At 41.7% G+C, this 16,842-nt stretch overlaps 1 non-coding gene across 1 annotated transcript; it reads left to right on the top strand.

Annotated features, from left to right (window-relative positions):
- The first annotated feature begins 507 nt into the window (after nt 1–507).
- On the top strand, nt 508–614 carry LOC128772714 (U6 spliceosomal RNA). Its single transcript, XR_008416877.1, has one exon. It is a non-coding gene; the product is annotated as a U6 spliceosomal RNA (small nuclear RNA).
- Nucleotides 615–16,842: the final 16,228 nt, after the last annotated feature.

Below are 16,842 nucleotides of genomic sequence, written 5' to 3'. Positions count from 1 at the left end.
CAGCTCAGAGCCTGGAGCCTGCTTGGGATTCTGTGTCTCCCTCTCTCGCTGCCCCTCCCCCACTCACACATGTGTGCACACGTGTGCGGGCACACACACACACACACACACACACACTCTCTCTCTCTCTCTCTCTCAAAAGCAAATAAACATTAAAAAAAATTTTTTTTAACAGGGATGGGTGTTCTGAGAATTTACCAGAATCCAAACTAAATATTCATTTAATCAGGAAACATTTAGCATATTCTTACTATGCACAGAACATGCAACAAAGTGCCATGGGTATGGCAAAGACTCAGCCTTACGACTTAGCTTAGAACACTCTTCCACATTTATATAACATGTGTCCCAAAATGAATTTCATATATTATTCATTCAGTGTATTCGTCCATTCATTCTTGTATTCATCCATTCAGTGAATCTTGATCAAACACTTCCTATGTGACAAGCACTGTTCTAGGCCTTGGGATACACCAATAAGCCAATAGATAGAAACAGACAAAAAGCATGCTCACTTTGGCAGCATGTACACTAAAACTAAAACAATACACAGAAAATTGGTGCGGTCCCTGCACAAGGATGACACGCAAATTTGTAAAACATCCCATGTTAAAAAACAAAACAAAAACAGACCAAAAGCTCTGCCCCTTTGCTCCCACGGAGCTTTATTTAGGTTGAGGGACAGCCAATAAGCAAGCAGCACAATAAATAAGTCAACTACATAGTGTGTCTGGAGTGACCAAACATTCTGGTGGTTTGTTCAAGATAGTCTCAGATTATATATATTGTTCTGTCCCCACCCCATTCCAGTTAACGCTCCCTTTCACCTTCAAAAGTGTTCCATTTGGCCAATGAATTGGTCACTCTAAGTATGTTTGAAGATGATACATGGAGAATGGGGAGAGCAGAGAATGGATTGCAGGTTAACAAGGTGGTCAGGGTGGGTCCTATGGAACCAGGAACATTTGAGCTAAGATTTGAACAGTATGAGAGTTGGTCAAGAGCATATGATTTTAAAAGTCTGTATCCTTATTATAAAACATTGAACTAATATACTTTTTCATGCTTTTCTTCAGCCTATATAAGCTTTTAAAACATAAATGGTGTTATATTGCTCGTAGTATATGGCATCTTTGAATCACTAACTTATCCTGGCCAGTTCCACATCAGCGTATACACACAGTAGTCCACTGTGTACTCATACTGCTTTCCCACTGCTGCAAGACTCTCCATCTAAATTGATTCTGCTCTAGTGAAAGAAGGGAGTGGCAGATTTGGGGGAGGGACCGAGAAAAGGAGGCCAGGGATTAAGCCTTTCTTGGTAATCAAATCTATGCTAAGTCTCCATGCTTCTTGCAGGCTACAGCAAGTTTCTAGAGTAAAAATATACAGAGATAGCAAGAGTAACCACAAAGCAAGCAAAGCAGATTAGGAATGCTTTAAGAATATTTCTCCAAAATGTAGAAATTGATCGTCTCAACAGAAAGGAAATCAGTTAGTGAATTCAGTTGAGAGATTTCGTTGAAATAATATGAAAGCACTTGGTTCAGTTCCCTTCTTCACTGGGGTCCATTCCTTTCCCCCTGCAAATGGGAAAGAGGGGGGTAGGTGTCACTGATGAGAAGGCTTAATTTCAATTTTTTTCTCCTCCTTCCTGACCCCACCCCCACCCCCATCTGAAGACTGGAGCCATCCTGATGACACAACAAGCTAAGGGTATCTATTCTTAGGGATAAAAGCCTGGGAACGAGGTCATGATTTATGATAGAAACACTTCTCCCTGACCAGCATATTGTAAGCTCCAGTTGATCAAGTTATGTCATTACAAGTTAAGTGGGCAATTAATTTCTTTGAGAGATACTAATTTGACAATGACAGTACATTTTATGTACAATCTGTCACCAGGCACTAGTTTGGTAAAGAGGCCATATCACTAAGGCATGTATAGAATGAGACTCCGAATATTATAGCAATTGATTCTTCTCTTTGATGATTTATTATTATTGTAAAAGCATATAGGCTGGTACTTGGTGTTCAGGACTTTAAAACTATCAGACTGAAAAATGAAAAAATAATCCATCATATGAACATTGTAGTGTATTATACAGATGTAGTCATCATCTGGCTTTTTCCAAATAGTATAAACGTGGGGGCACCTAGGTGGCTGAGTCAGTTAAGGGTCCACCTTAGGCTCAGGTCATGATCTCACCGTTAGTGAGTTCGAAACCCGCATTAGGCTCTGCGCTGATAGCTCAGAGCCTGGATCCTGCTTCAAGTTCTGTGTCTCCCTCTCTCTCTGCCACTCCTCTATTCGTGCTTTCTCTCTCTGTGTCCTTCTCTCTCTCTCACTCAAAAATAAATAAACATTAAAAAACAAAAACCAAATAGTTTCAGCGTGTTCCCCAAGTCTCAGGAGGACAGAGGTCCAAGGCTGGAGCCCTCTATTTGTCAGCCTTGCATTTGGGGTAGGTAGACACAGACAAATATATAACTCATAGAAAGAGGAGGGGAAAGCATTTAACAAATAGGATAAATCCTTGTTAAATTAAATTTTTCTAATTTAGAGTATATAGGACTTTCCGTGGTTCAAATAAAATTCCCTCTGAATTGTCAGAGTCTTAATTCATGAATAAGAAGAATCTGACTAACTTTAGTAGCTTTTCCAAATTAAGAGTTCAGGGAAATACGACGTGCACTCAGAGCGTGAGTGCAGCAAGCAATTCATTCTCATAAAGCAGTGTGCTTGTAGTTTGTAATAGAAGTCTGCCATGAACTACAGTGCTTTCAGTAATGACTTCGTTTGCTTACTAGAGTCTGTTTTATATCAGATGGTACTTTATGTTGAATAAAGTATGCTTTTCTTGAAAATTTCTATAATTTAGGCCTCATACCAGCCAGACTGTCTACAGTGCACACATACCCCATTCTAAACTAATGAAATTTGCCGGCACGAGCACCATCATACAAAGCAATGTAAAATAACACGAGTGTGTTAGCGTGCAGATCGCAAACTAAAACCACGTGGGAAATTTTGGGAAAAAACAGAATCGGTGTCTGTCCCTAATTCCTCATAGTAAATGTCCTTCCCTTTGAACCTTTCTCTGTTATTAGACAAGAAGAGAAAGATCAGGTGAAAGTGATGAGAAATAAGAACAGACAAAGCTAGGATGAAAAAAAAAGTTTGCCAACCACCTGCCAGATGGGAAAATCCTTACAGTTCATGAGCATCTGAATTGCCCAAGGTTTTTTACAGAGAAACATACATTCTACATCGAAGATAAATTGCCCGAGTCTCAGACTCACAAAATCTCTAAGATCCACCTAATGCTCTAAAAAAAAAAAAAAAAAAAAAAAAAAAAAGCAGGAATACATACATCTCTATTTTTACTTCATAATCTGAGCTAGAGAAGATTTACTGCAGCATTATTATCCAGGCCTCATTACCTCATAGTTAATTAGCTAACATTTGTAAAGTGCTTTGAAGATGAAAAGCATCATATAAATGCTAAGAATTATTAACTAATATGAGAGGAAAATCATAAAATAGATACATTGTTAACATTAATTTGTATTTTATCTTTTCTTATTATCTACTCCCTCGCATTTGACATTTGGGGCTGAACTATATATAAAGGCTGAGGGAGTTGCCCGGTTTGTTACAGCTCTGAACCACAGTATTAAGCCAGCTCCAAATGAATACTTGCCAAAATATGAGTGCTCAAGTAAGAATAAGTTAACTGTCCAGAGAGACCCCCGCTTATACTAAAGAGTTAACTAGTTAAACAATCCGTCCCCTCCAGCAGTTAAAAGGAAAGGTGTATTAATTCAGAAGCAATGAATAAACATTTCTGCTTTATTCAAAACAATGCAAAATGTACGAATGAACAGTAAGATCTGCCAGACCGTTTTGTGGGGAACATATGATTCTACTTTGCGCCCAGGCTGCAGTCGCAGAGACTGCTGCTGAATAGCTTAGGACGGTATATTATGTAGTGTTGACTGTTCCCTACATGTTGCTGTCATCAAAGCGAGTTCAACTTTTCTTGAGGCTACAGTTGCACTCCCTGTCATCTCACCTCCTCCCTCCTTCCCCAATTCTCGGTGGACAGAAGGACAGACAGAAGCAAACCTGCCTTAGGAAGTCTTTGGCAGCCTGCCAGGGCCTCATCGACAAGGAAGAGATAGCGTCAAATATTCTTAAAATATGTTGTACCATGAAAGCTTTCAGTAAAACAGGAAATAATAGATCAAGTACATTCAAAGTATTTGCAAACTGTTTAATTGGGTAAAGGCAAGTCAAACTCTTCTCATCACAGCAACGACGTTATCGTAAAGCCCTCTTCAGTGATACTAAAGTTAATCCCAAATCCTGTTACAGGAAACTCATCCTTATTAAAGTAACATTAAGTGCTCCTTTTTTATTGATCTTCCCCTTCAGCTTAATGATAGAAACTTACTGATGTTTTAATAATAACCTCACAGGCTTTATCTACCTCATTTTACTTTGCCTTGGTACTAAAAGATGCGGTGGAAACTAACTTAGCATAAACATTTTGCAGACGTCTTTAAAGGACAGGGGGAGGTTAAGAAAAAAAAGATTCAATTGAGCTGAGTGTTAACAAAGATGGCTGAAAAACTAAAAGATAAAAGGGAGGCTCCAGTGTGAACATCAAAGAATTGTTAATGACAAGAAATACCATTAGGGTTAGCATCTCTTTTGTTTCAACCCTTTCACACCTGCAATGTGTCCTGAGCTAAGCCTTTGTTCCAAAATCTGAATTACCTCCATTAGCATTTATAGAAAAATGGTTGCAAAACAACGGAAACATACTTTTGGCTCTATCCTTTTGCTTGAAAAGTCAGAAATTAGTTAGGGATCTGTGGGTTTCCTCCTAGTTGCTGGGTGTAACTATACAAGACTATAGAGGTGTAAGGTAATGGGTTGCAAATAAGCTTGCTTGAAATGTGAGAATAGCTTTGTACCTAAAAAAGAGAGGTAATAGAAACAACATGGAGAGGCTACATAAGCAGCTCAGGCATTAGCAATAGCAAAATCAGAGCGTGAAATTCAGATTAGCCCTCCCCAGGCTGTGAGAGGAAGGGGGTATTGCAAGACTTGGCATGGCTAAAGGTGTAACCTGTTTTATTTGGCCCCTGAAAAATTTTAACAGATGGTGGGACCAGCTGTCTTTTTCAGCCATTTAATAAACTCTTCGGTGGTAACAGTTTGGAAAGTGGGGGTTTTTCGTTTTAGGCCAGAGGAGAAAATAAAGAAATCTGTCCCAAATTGTCTTTGCCAAGTAGTAAAGCCTGGAAACCTTCGGAAAAGTTAAAGGGGAAAAAAATCTAATCAACTGTATTATCATCATTGTATCTTTTAAGGGGACAGCAACAAAAACAAATTCCTCTCTGCCAAATTAGATGACTAACTACTGGCGAAGTGTATTTTGTATTGGTGCCTTGTCTGTGATTGTGTCCTTATCTGGGATTTTAATTTTGATGCTTCAAAAAGGGATGCCTGGTTATCGTGTTTAAGGCTCATTGACAAATTAGCAGCACTTGAAGGCACCTATCCACAGCTACAAAAAGAAGCAAACTAAACATTTATTGGAAGTTAGTACACATAGACAGTAAATACTTTGTCACCATGAATGAAGGAGCAAATTCTTTCCAACTTACATAATTAGTCTAAAATGGCATACAACCCTCCTAATCATGTCATGTAAATTACAGAGCCCAGCTCGAGACCTTGGGGAATGGGGGGAAAATGTTCATGTCAAGTTATTTTCAGGATAAGACTTAAGATGATTCTGCTTTCGTGCCTAAAATATTTTGTAAAATTGGCATTTTCCCTGCCAGTTACACAGCAACTCTCATTTAGGAGAGAGAGTGCTTATTTACAAAACTTCTCCCCTGATTGGCCACAAACACAACCCTTTTTACAAATTTCAGCGATTCCCAGCTGAGCAACAGCCATTTCCATTTGACAAAGCTTTATTCTGTCCACAGGCCTATTATAGATCCTAGAGTGTTTGTCTTAAACAAACAAATTAAACAATAAAATATAAACTCTTTTTAAATTAGGAGACATTAGGGACACCTGTTTAGATGCCTAAAGCAGATGCAGTTCTCATTATATTTAGTTAATTTTGCTTAGCTTCAGCTTGGTTGTTTTGGGGACTGCTTGCTGGTGATGTGTATCTTCTAAACAGAAAAGTATAGGTGATGGAGAAAGCAATAATAAGTAATTCTGCTTGGAATAAGTTAGCTCAGTCATCTAGAATAAGTCCAGTTATCAAGCTAGTCCCCAAAATTAAGAGTGCCCAATTGCCATAATTTGTGAAATGCCTCAGATAAATTATACTTCGTTTGGGGTTTGCGGGTACTTCCTCTAGACTGTAACACCAGACCACCATTCATTCAACACATTTTTAATGAGCACCTACTATGGGCCACACACTGTGCCAGGAACTGTAGGTACTGTGGTGCACAAGATAGACCAGATCCAGTGCTCTGAGAGCTTGTATAACCTCACAACTTCTTCACTGTATAAAAGGAAAAATGCTGTAAACATAAAGCCCTCCACCTCAGAATGTTTAGGCTTGGTCTATCCAACTAAAAAAAAACAAACAAACAAAAAACCTAAATGATGCAGATGAGTCTGATGGTTAAATGTAGGAGAGGAGGAACTTGCCCTCCACTTTCAGTGGAAAGCCCCTGAGGAAGAGAGATAGAAGCAACTGCAAGTCGTTTCAGGCAACCTTTAGCATGCTTCTGGCTTTTCACTGCATCATTTTTCTTTTCCAGTCACTGGTTTAACCCCTCACCTCACCAAAGGGTGATCTTCCAGAAAGCCGATGTATTATCCTTACACATTAGAGTGCTTTTCTAAATTATTGGGATTAAACAGTTTCAAGTGGGGAAAAAATAAAGAAATGGAGCTTTACCTTATAGAAAGAGAAGCATTAACACCGTCGGCAAACTAGGCTGATCTCCTGACTAGAAGGTGGATCCTGTCAACTAATTCCAGTCCCTACGTCCAAAACTTCAACACCTTTATTTCTGTCTTGTGAGCCACCTACAGGTACGAAAGTCAATTTAAATACTGTCACCAAGTCATCAGATTCTCCAGAATGTAGAAACGTAGTTCACTGTGAATAAAAGAATGAACAAATTCATGGATTTTACATGTGCAGGAAAATTCATCTGTTTCTCTATAGGGTATTAAACTTTTATTTTTCTTCCAATAGTGTCAGATCAACAAGTGATAGGGGACTAGTGAACATTATGGGATTTGGGACGAGTTGCCATTTTCAATGTCTTCAGGTTGACCAAGTGAGGATCCGTGTCTGTCGCTGAGTCAAACATCCGGAGTTGCTGCCTGGGTCATGGTCTTAGACCCTCACTGCCATGGCTGACCATGTCACCTTCACAGCTGCCAGGCAGAGCCCCAGCAGTGACGGTGGCCCAAGCAGTGATCCACGGAGTGGCCCATGGGAAAGGGAGCACCTATACCCTGGGAATAATCTTAGTGGCACTCAAGTAGCAGTTGTAATAAAATAATTCCTCATATTTATGCTGCTTCCTTAATGTTTTACATTTTCCCATGAATAAATGCTATAGCTGACATCTTTTTTCTCTCTCTCTCTTTTTTTTTTTTTTTTTTTTTTAGTTATCTCACTCCTGAGATAGTGGACCATAACATTCCTAGCAAACACAGAAGCAAAAGTTTCTTCTAATGAAAAACTAGGAATGATGAAAAATGAAGCCCATTAAAAGATAATAAATAAATAAATAAATAGTGACCTATACGTTTTCTTAGGACTGTCAAGAAATGTCATTAATTTCAGAATTCTCCAAATAACCAGGAAACTCTGAAATTAAAAACAACAACAAAAACAACAACAATAATTAAAAAAAAAAAACAAACAGTGCAAGAACCCTCTATGTTTATAGAAGGCATTTTCTAATAGGAAAAATTCTTAAATTGTATAATCAGTAACAGTTAAATTCTTAACATTTAAAGGAATAGTTTAACAAATTAGTGAACAAATTAGAAGTGCATGCAAAAACTAAATTATTTCCAGTTTAATTGCTACAATTAACATAATTACAAACATTCAAAAGGGATGGACTACTTGACTGATAAATATAACCGAATGGTTTTCAGAATGTTTTAAGTCAAGAGCCTTTCCTACTTGTGAAGTCACAAAAGTCTGTGAAACACAGAAGGAGCGCCTTGTCTCCCCCTCTTCTGGCTCCAAACCCACACACCCTATGCACCTCTGTTGAACAGCTAGGCCTTTAGGCAAGTTGAAACTTCTTTCCACCTACTCTTGCAGAAGACCCATTTATAAAACAGGATACCAATTTCCGGTCGGTAGGAAAACCTACTGAGCAAACTCTAAGAGGATCAAGATGGCTCTGGAGGATGAAATCAATGAGCTAGAAAAGCAGTAAGCACATTTCTCAAAGTGCGGGCTGAGGACTACCTGTGTTACAACCATGGCCGTCCAGACAAGGTGTGCATAGAGCCCCAACCTTCGCTGATCAGAGTCTGCACCGGCTCCCCGACCCGCCCCCTGCCCGGGGATATGTTTTCCTAGAAAGCAGGCCACTTTTGTCCACTGGCAGAGCAACCATCTTCTTATGACTGACAAATACTTCATCCTTCAAGATTGTTTCCAACATTCTGCCTTGGTGACCGTGATCCTCTGACCTTACAACATTGTCGCTGGGCAGGCAAAACACCACTAATCATCCTGTGGTAGTCACATGTTCACATGAGCTGGGAGAAACAGGTTTCATCAGCCATATGTGCAAATAATTTCTTGGTAGTTTGAGAGATTTTCAAAGATGTAATAATCTCATACATGATCGTGTCATTTCAATTTCAGAGGGAGGTATTTTCTTACCGTGTCACTCATTTTGACTATACACTCTACTTGGGTTCTGAAAATCTCTATATATTAATAAAAATCAATACACTAAATTTGAACTCCTAATAGAAAACAAGAGCAAGATACCTCAAAACTCCTTTCCTTCTGGCATTCTCTTTTCTTTGACTAAAATAAAAACTGCTAAAGAAAAGGTAAATTCCGAGGCACTGCTTTTTTATTTCATTTCTGACAGCAGAATTCAGATCCTAAAACTTTGCATTAATTATATTATTCTTTTGATAATAAAAAAGATGCCTCTCATTCTTTGAAACAGTTGTGGCCAGATGGAAGGAGAATGTGAATATGACAGTATCTGTGAAAGTTATCGGATTGACTCCTCTGGGGACCAGAACTTGAGATTTCTCTGCAAAGCAGAGCCCAGAGAACAGTGGAGGTTTTCACTGTGGTTGCCTAATCTCTGTCATTCAGCCTCAGCCCTGCCCTGCTGGGGCCACTGGCTCCAGGGGGAAGAGCAGTTCTGTCTGTCTCCCCTCGACTTAATCCTTGCCTGTCTGCGGAGACCTCACCAAGGGTGCCAATTGTTAGGATGGCTCTGGGTTTCAAACACCTGTCCACCAGGAACTGGACTTATACCCCCAACTTCTTTCATGCGGCCACAAGACAGACATCAGATGGTAGCAACTTCTGGTGCCTCCTGAGCGGATTGGTTATGTGGTGTCCAACAGCTCCCTTCTATATATTTATCAGAGTGTAGAATTGTGAATGGAGGCTAAAATAGCAAACACAGTCTTTTCCAGGAAGCCCTGCCAGCATCATTAGCAACATGGTTTTGGTTTTAACTGTATTTATTTATATGTTTAAAATTTTTAAGTTGACATTAATTTTATGCAATTTTCTAAGCCTTTTACATTTATGAACTGTCTTAATCATTGTAACCCTCTAAGGTAGGTACTGTTATTATCCCCAAGTTACAGATGAGAAAATGAAGCACAGAGAGGCTAAGTAAAGTATCCAAGGTCACAAAGTAGTGAGTGGCAGAGCTGGGATTCACACCCAGGGAGTCCAGCTCCAAAATCTGGCCTAAGGTATAACAGCAGTTATTTTCCTCATAAATGCAGGTGCTGAGAGATTACTTGATTTACTCCAAGTCACCCAGCATGAATCTGCCTCTTCTAACTTGAAATCCCAGCCTTTTCTCTGGTGGCCTTCATGATCCTTGTGCTGGTACTCTTGCCTGTGTCGCCCAGCCAGTCATGTTTAGTACAAGGGCTTACTGTGTGACGGACCCAGATAGCCTTGAAGCTCCCAGCAGGGGAGTCAGTGACTAACTCAAGGCTCTGCCTTCTGCTCAGGCCTCCTTGGCCCCTCCCACCCTAAAGAAGGAGATCAGGACCTTCTCAGGGAACTGAGGGCGAAGTCCTTTCCTGCCACACAGGATAACAGAACCCTTGGTTCATTCATTTGTTCTTTCGTTCTCGTGTATTTAATGAGAACTGACTGACAAGCATGAGTCTAGGCCCTGGAGATTTGACGGTGAGCAAGACCCATGCCCAGGAGACACCAAGGAGCCCACAGTGTTAGTATGATGGAGGCAGCCATGTTAAGAGGCAATTGCAATATCCAACAGAAAGTCTATGAGAAAAAAAAAGAAAGTCTCCTAAGAGAGATGGGTAACTAGGGTGTTGTGGAGCTCAGCGGAGGGGCAGGAACCAGTGGGTGGCTCTCAGGAGGAAGTGCCGCCACTCTCACCTCACGTCAGCTCTCAGCATGAGCAAAAGGTCCACAGCAGGATATGGCTGTCCAAGTTCACCAAGGCTTGCCTGCAGAAGCTGAAGGGAGGCGCTGTGACAGCCACTGAGTTTTAAGCCAGAACCTCATGTGACCTAAATGCAGTTCCTGGCAATAATATACGCTACCGTTTATTGAGCTATTAATATGTTCTGAGCCTCTTCGTGAAATATAGCTGAACTATATGTATCTTAATCAGATTTGGCTGCTGTATCAGAATACCATGGACGGAGTGAAATTTATTTCTCACAGCTCTGGAGGCTGGGCAAGCCCAAGACCAAGGTGCCAACCAATTCTGTTCCTGGTGAGAACTCTCTTCTGCTTTGCAGAGGTTGCCATCTTGCTGGATCCTCACATGGCAGAGAGAAGGGGAGAGCAAGTTCTCTGGTCTCTTCTTACAGGAGAATTAATTCCATCATGGAGGCTCCACCTTCACAGCCTTACCTAAATCTAGTTACTTCCTAATGGCCCCACTCCAAATACCATCATCACCTTGGGGATTAGGGCTTCAACATATGAATCGGAGGGAGGTATGCAAGCATTCAGGCTATAGCAATATTCATTGCATGCTCACAACACTACTATGAGGTTGGTGTTACTGCCCCATTTTATAGATGAGCTAGTGAGACAGAGGTCAAGCCATAAAGTGGTGGAGCCAGAGTGTGAGCCCGGGCAGTCTGACACCAGCACGCATGCACTTACTTACTCTTCTAGACTCCCTGCCACACAGGGAGCATAATGTCTCACAGAGTATTTAAGAAATGTTTGAGACATCCGGTAGCCACTTTTTTACTTTCCCCTGGTCTGAGAGTTCCTGGTCCTGCTTCCCATTGGAATGACCTGAGAAGTTTTCTGAGAAATGTGCCCCAGAGAAATGCAAACTGTCTTCACAAAAATCTATACATGAATTTTATAGCGGCTTTACTCGTAATAACCAAATCCCGGAAACAACCAACATGTCATTCAAGAAGTGAATGGATAAATTCCGTTACGTCTGTGCAAGGGAACACAACTCAGCAATAAAAAGGAACAAACTATTGATACATGCCACAGCTTGAACGGCTCTCCAGGGCGTTACACTGAGTAGGGAAAAAAAGGTCAATACCGGAAGGTCACATACTGTACAATTCCACTTACGTAATATTCTCAAAATTACAAAATTAGAAAGGTCAAGAGAAGATTGGAGGCTGCCAGTGGTTGGGGTGGCCAGGCATGGGGACTAGGTGGGAGGGACTCTACGGATGGCAGGAAGGAGGTGTGCAATGATGAAATCGTTCCATATTTCTGTATGTTGATTGTTGTGGCCACACAAATCTACTCATGTGGCACAGTGACAAAGAACTACTCTCACACACTGTACCAATGTGAATTTCCTGGGTTTATGTACTATAGGTATATAATCGTTGGGAAAACTGGATGAAGGGTAATGGAGCGTCTCTGTACTGTTTTTGCAACTTCCCGTTAATCTGTAACTATTTCAAAATAAAAGTTTTCGTGAAATGCCAATGACTGGGCCTCATAGATTCTGACTTAATTAGGCTGGGGTGGGACCTGGGTATCAATATGGTTGAAAAGCTCCCCCAGATGATTCTCACCTGCAGCCAGGGTTGAGCACCTCTGAGCCAGCGCGCCCGCAATCCTACAGTTGCAGGCATTCTTCAAGGTGAGGTATTGTCTTCTAGAGCTCCTAATAGAATATAAAAGGAAGCTTATGAGATCCCCTAGCTGTCACCTGACAGAGGACATGTCCCTGAGAGACCAGGACACCAGACAGTTCCTCATTAAGAGGAGAGGGAGGGAAGTTCTAAAGTGGAAGGAACGGGCAGCAAGCAGCAGCGTAAATCCCCAATTCGCTCGTCTGGCCGGGCTCCTTGCTGATGTTACCTCTGGAAGTCTGAGCCCAGATGCCCAGACAGATTGCTGGTCCTGCATTAAGAATTCCCTCCCCTCCTGGAGGCCCCAGTTACTAGGTCCGGTTTCAAGGCCTTGTCTATTGAATCTTTTACCATGGCCTCATAGGAAGGGTCGCTGAGTCCCAGGTGGCTAACACTGGTTTACCATGTGATAAACTGTCTCTGGGACAGATCTCGTACCGAAAGGTGCCACGCGTGTTTTCACCACTTCGCAACCCAACGTACGTTAACGTTTTCAAAGGGGTTATTAGATTGGTATTGATTAAGTGCAGGTCAAGAAATCAAGCACTTACGCTTGGCAGCTGGCAGCTCAGGTTTCTGCTGAAAGTCTCCAAAACCTCCAAAAGAGTTTCAAATCAAGAAAGGAAATAGATATTGGGCGTCTGAAGCTCCCCAGTTTCCCTGGGACTGCTAGCAAGATGGGAGCCACGTGTGCCCCCACATTAACACAGTGGCCACCCACGGAGCCTTCTGGGCAGCTGCAGGAATGAGCCCTGGAATGCATTTTCTGGTAGCTGCATCTGGGTAAGTGGCAGACTTCCTGGCTGCCTCTCTTTCTTTTTTATAGCCTCTTGGCCGTCTGTATTCATAGATGTTCTGGCAGCTGGGGACCCACCCTGGGGCAGATTCGGGGTCGAAGTCCTAATGAGCAACTTTGTTCTCTTAAACACTATTGTCATCCAACTCACCTATCACTGTGAATAATTTGCTAATTTTGGCCATAAAAACAAGTTCTTAGACAATCTCCAGTAATGTGTCTTTTTATGTCGATCAGGGGAGTATTTTCCTGCCTCCTCTTTGTTTGATATGGAAATGAGCCTGATAGCTTTATAGCCAGCCAGGAGTTACAGCATGGCAGGGAAAGAAAATTGTGTCCACCATAAAGGTGGCTTCTGCTCTCTTCTGCAAGTCTTTGAAGAATTTGTTCTTAGAAAACAAAGACTCTCAAAATAAATGCACATCAAGTTACAGTTCCCAGAGGTGTGCTCGAATATATTCTGGGTATCCATAAAAACACATATTATGTAACATGTGTTGCCTGAAACCACTATTTATGAATCATCTGGGACAACGCTTCCTCATGAAAGGAATTAACTGGGTTGAAAGGTAAAATCTTCATAAGCTGCCTGAACTTCTGGGCCCACATTCCTATTGTTCTGGTCAAGGCAGATCAGCCTCCAAATACCCAGGCCTACAGCAACTGCAGGCAGATGACTCCAGGCAGAAGTACACAGGTGTCCCTACTCGGGGTTTCTCTGTTCGCGCCACAATTAATAGCACTCTTTCTAGAAATCCCAGCAACCCACCTGTTCTCCCCACTCCCAAGCAAGAAAGTCTGATAAAAATCACTTGCAACTGTTGGAGGTTGGTTGATTGTACTTTAATGGACAGTGTGTCAATGTGTTACCTAACTAGGTATTTGCAATCTAAGACTTAAAGCCTTTATTCTAAAGACCCATAACACAGATAGCCAGGTGTTGGGGGACAGAGGGGGACAATAGAGGACTCCATGATTTTTCACTAAACTTAACTGATTGGAGGAGGTGGGCCTGAGGTCACGTTAATTTAGATGCTTTAGGGAAGCAGTATTTGCATTTATTCACTATCCTCTTTTTTTTTTTTAATTTTTTTTTAATTTTTTTTTTTAACATTTATTTATTTTTGAGACAGAGAGAGACAGAGCATGAACAGGGGAGGGGCAGAGAGAGAGGGAGACACAGAATCAGAAGCAGGCTCCAGGCTCTGAGCCATCAGCCCAGAGCCCGACGCGGGGCTTGAACTCACAGACGGTGAGATCGTGACCTGAGCTGAAGTCGGACGCTTAACTGACTGAGCCACCCAGGTGCCCCTCTTTTTTTTTTTTAATGTTCATTTTGAAAGAAAGAAGGAGAGTGCTCATGCATGCAAAATCAGGGGGAGAGGCAGAGAGAGAGAGAGAGAGAGAGAGAGAGAGAGAGAGAATCCCAAGCAGGCTCCAGGCTCAGCACAGAGTCCTATGTGGGCTGGAACTCTTGAATTGTGAGATCATGACCTGGGCCGAAATCAACAGTCCGATGCTGTTCCAACCAAGCCACCCAGGCGCCCCATCACTACTCTTTTAAAGACTGGCTCTTTCTCCTCTCTAGGCTCCCATCTGGTTCCTCCCCTTCCCTCCCCACAACCTCTGTTCTCCCTCCCTCCACTGCTACCCCTTCCTCCAGTTTCACTGCCCCGTCCCAATATCACCTCTCCCATCCCTTCCTCCTGCCCCAACCCCTTCCCTGCAACCCTGCCCCACATGCTCAGGGACACACTTTGTTTTCCAGCACAATTGATGCTATTTTCCCTTTACCTAATGCTGTTTTAAACCCCTTCACCTTTCTTTTAGAATGTCCTGAAATGCAGCCCCACAACTCCTGTGGTGGAGGGGGGAGGGGGTACTTACTTGTGCCACAATTGCCCAAGTTCTGTCCTAAGTTCTGTCCAGGTCTGCTCTGCTAACCTGCTGGGTGACGTTGCACAAGTCACTCCTCTAGGCCTCACTCAGATTTCACATCCATAAAATAGCAGATTGGATTTCAAGGCCTGTCTCTCTCTCTCTCTTTTTAAATGTTTATTTATTTTTGAGAGAGAGAGAGCATCAGCGGGGAAGGGGCAGAGAGAGAGGGAGACACAGAATCCAAAGCAGGCTCCAGGCCCCAAGCTGTCAGCCCAGAGGCCAATTCAGGGCTTGAACCCATGAACCTCAAGTTGGTGACCTGAGCCAAAGTCAGATGCTTAACTGACTGAGCCACCTAGGTGCCCAAGGCCAGTCTCCTCCTTAGAATTTAATGATCTTATCTACCTTCAGATGCAAGTTTTCTTAAAAAAAAAAAAAAGTTATTGCAAACTGTAGAAAGCAGGAAATTATGACACATGTTACAACACAGATGAAACTTGGGAACATTAAGCTAAGTGAAAGAAGCCAGTCACAAAAAGACCCATATATAAATATTTTTAATGTTTATTTATTTTTGAGACAGAGAGAGACAGAGCATGAATGGGTGAGGGTCAGAGAGAGAGGGAGACACAGAATCTGAAGCAGGCTCCAGGCTCTGAGCTGTCAGCACAGGGCCCGATGCGGGGCTTGAACCTACGGACCGTGAGATCATGACCTGAGCCAAAAGTCGGATGCTTAACCATGAGCCACCCAGGCGCCCCTAAAAAGACCCATATTGTATGATCCCACTTCTATGAAATATCTAGGATGGGCAAATGCATAGAAGCAAAAACTAGAATGGTGGTTGCTCAGGGCTAAAGAAATGGCCAGTTGTTTAAGGAGGTTTTTTTGCAAGATGAAAAAGTTCTGGAGATTGGTTGCACAACAGTGTGAATATACTTAACACTACTGAACTGTACACTTAGGAATGATTAAAATGGTAAATTTTGTGTGTTTTTGCCACAATTGAAACTTTAGAAAAAAAAACTTCTCAAATTCAATGTATCAAAAGAAAAAAAAAAGCATTATTATTGTGTGTTGGAAACCAGAAAGAAAAGCAGAGGCAAAAAAAAAAAAAAAAAAAAAAAAGAAAAAGAAAAAGAACAAAAACAAAAACCAAAAACAACAAAACAAAAAACACACCAACAACAATCCCTTAATTCACAGGTGAAGAAACTGAGACCCAGAGAGTCAAGACCCTTTGCATGGGTGCCAGAGCTATGCCTGTGTGCATGCCAGGGGCTGGACTTTTTAACTATTTTGTAATCAAACTAGGAAAATTAAAGGACTCCATGTTTCCCTGCACTGGTTTTAGAAGAAAATGGTATTAACTTTTCATGAGAGCAGAGCTATATATATATATATATATATATATATATATATATATATATATAATTAGGTCAATAGTGAACATAATGCACAGGTATTTATATAGTTCTTTGTTTTAGATTTAAATTTAAGCCAGCATATTCTTAATTTCTTGAGGTCTAAAGAGTGATTACCATTATGGCAAATAACATGGAAAGTTATTAACACCCTCTCCCAGTGCTAGAATAGGGGAGTCCAGGGCACCACCCACTTGGCAGAGGCTCCCTGGTAAAGACAAGGACAGCACCCTCACCCAGCAGGCAAGAGGGAAGGACACCCACTCTGGACCACACTGAGATGCCCCAGGCTGGGGTTTTGCTTTGCCTCTGCCCCAAAGGCATCTCCCTAAAGTGCTTCATAGTAATGCTGAGACCTGAGGGCACCATTCTAAAATATGAAGAGAAATGAATGCTTT

The sequence above is a fragment of the Panthera pardus genome, unplaced genomic scaffold (genome assembly GCF_024362965.1).
Source record: "Panthera pardus isolate Hobbes unplaced genomic scaffold, ASM2436296v1 HiC_scaffold_10, whole genome shotgun sequence".
Classification (NCBI taxonomy): domain Eukaryota; kingdom Metazoa; phylum Chordata; class Mammalia; order Carnivora; family Felidae; genus Panthera; species Panthera pardus.
Note: the sequence above shows the minus strand (reverse complement) of the source record. Positions and strands in the feature narration are given on the sequence as shown.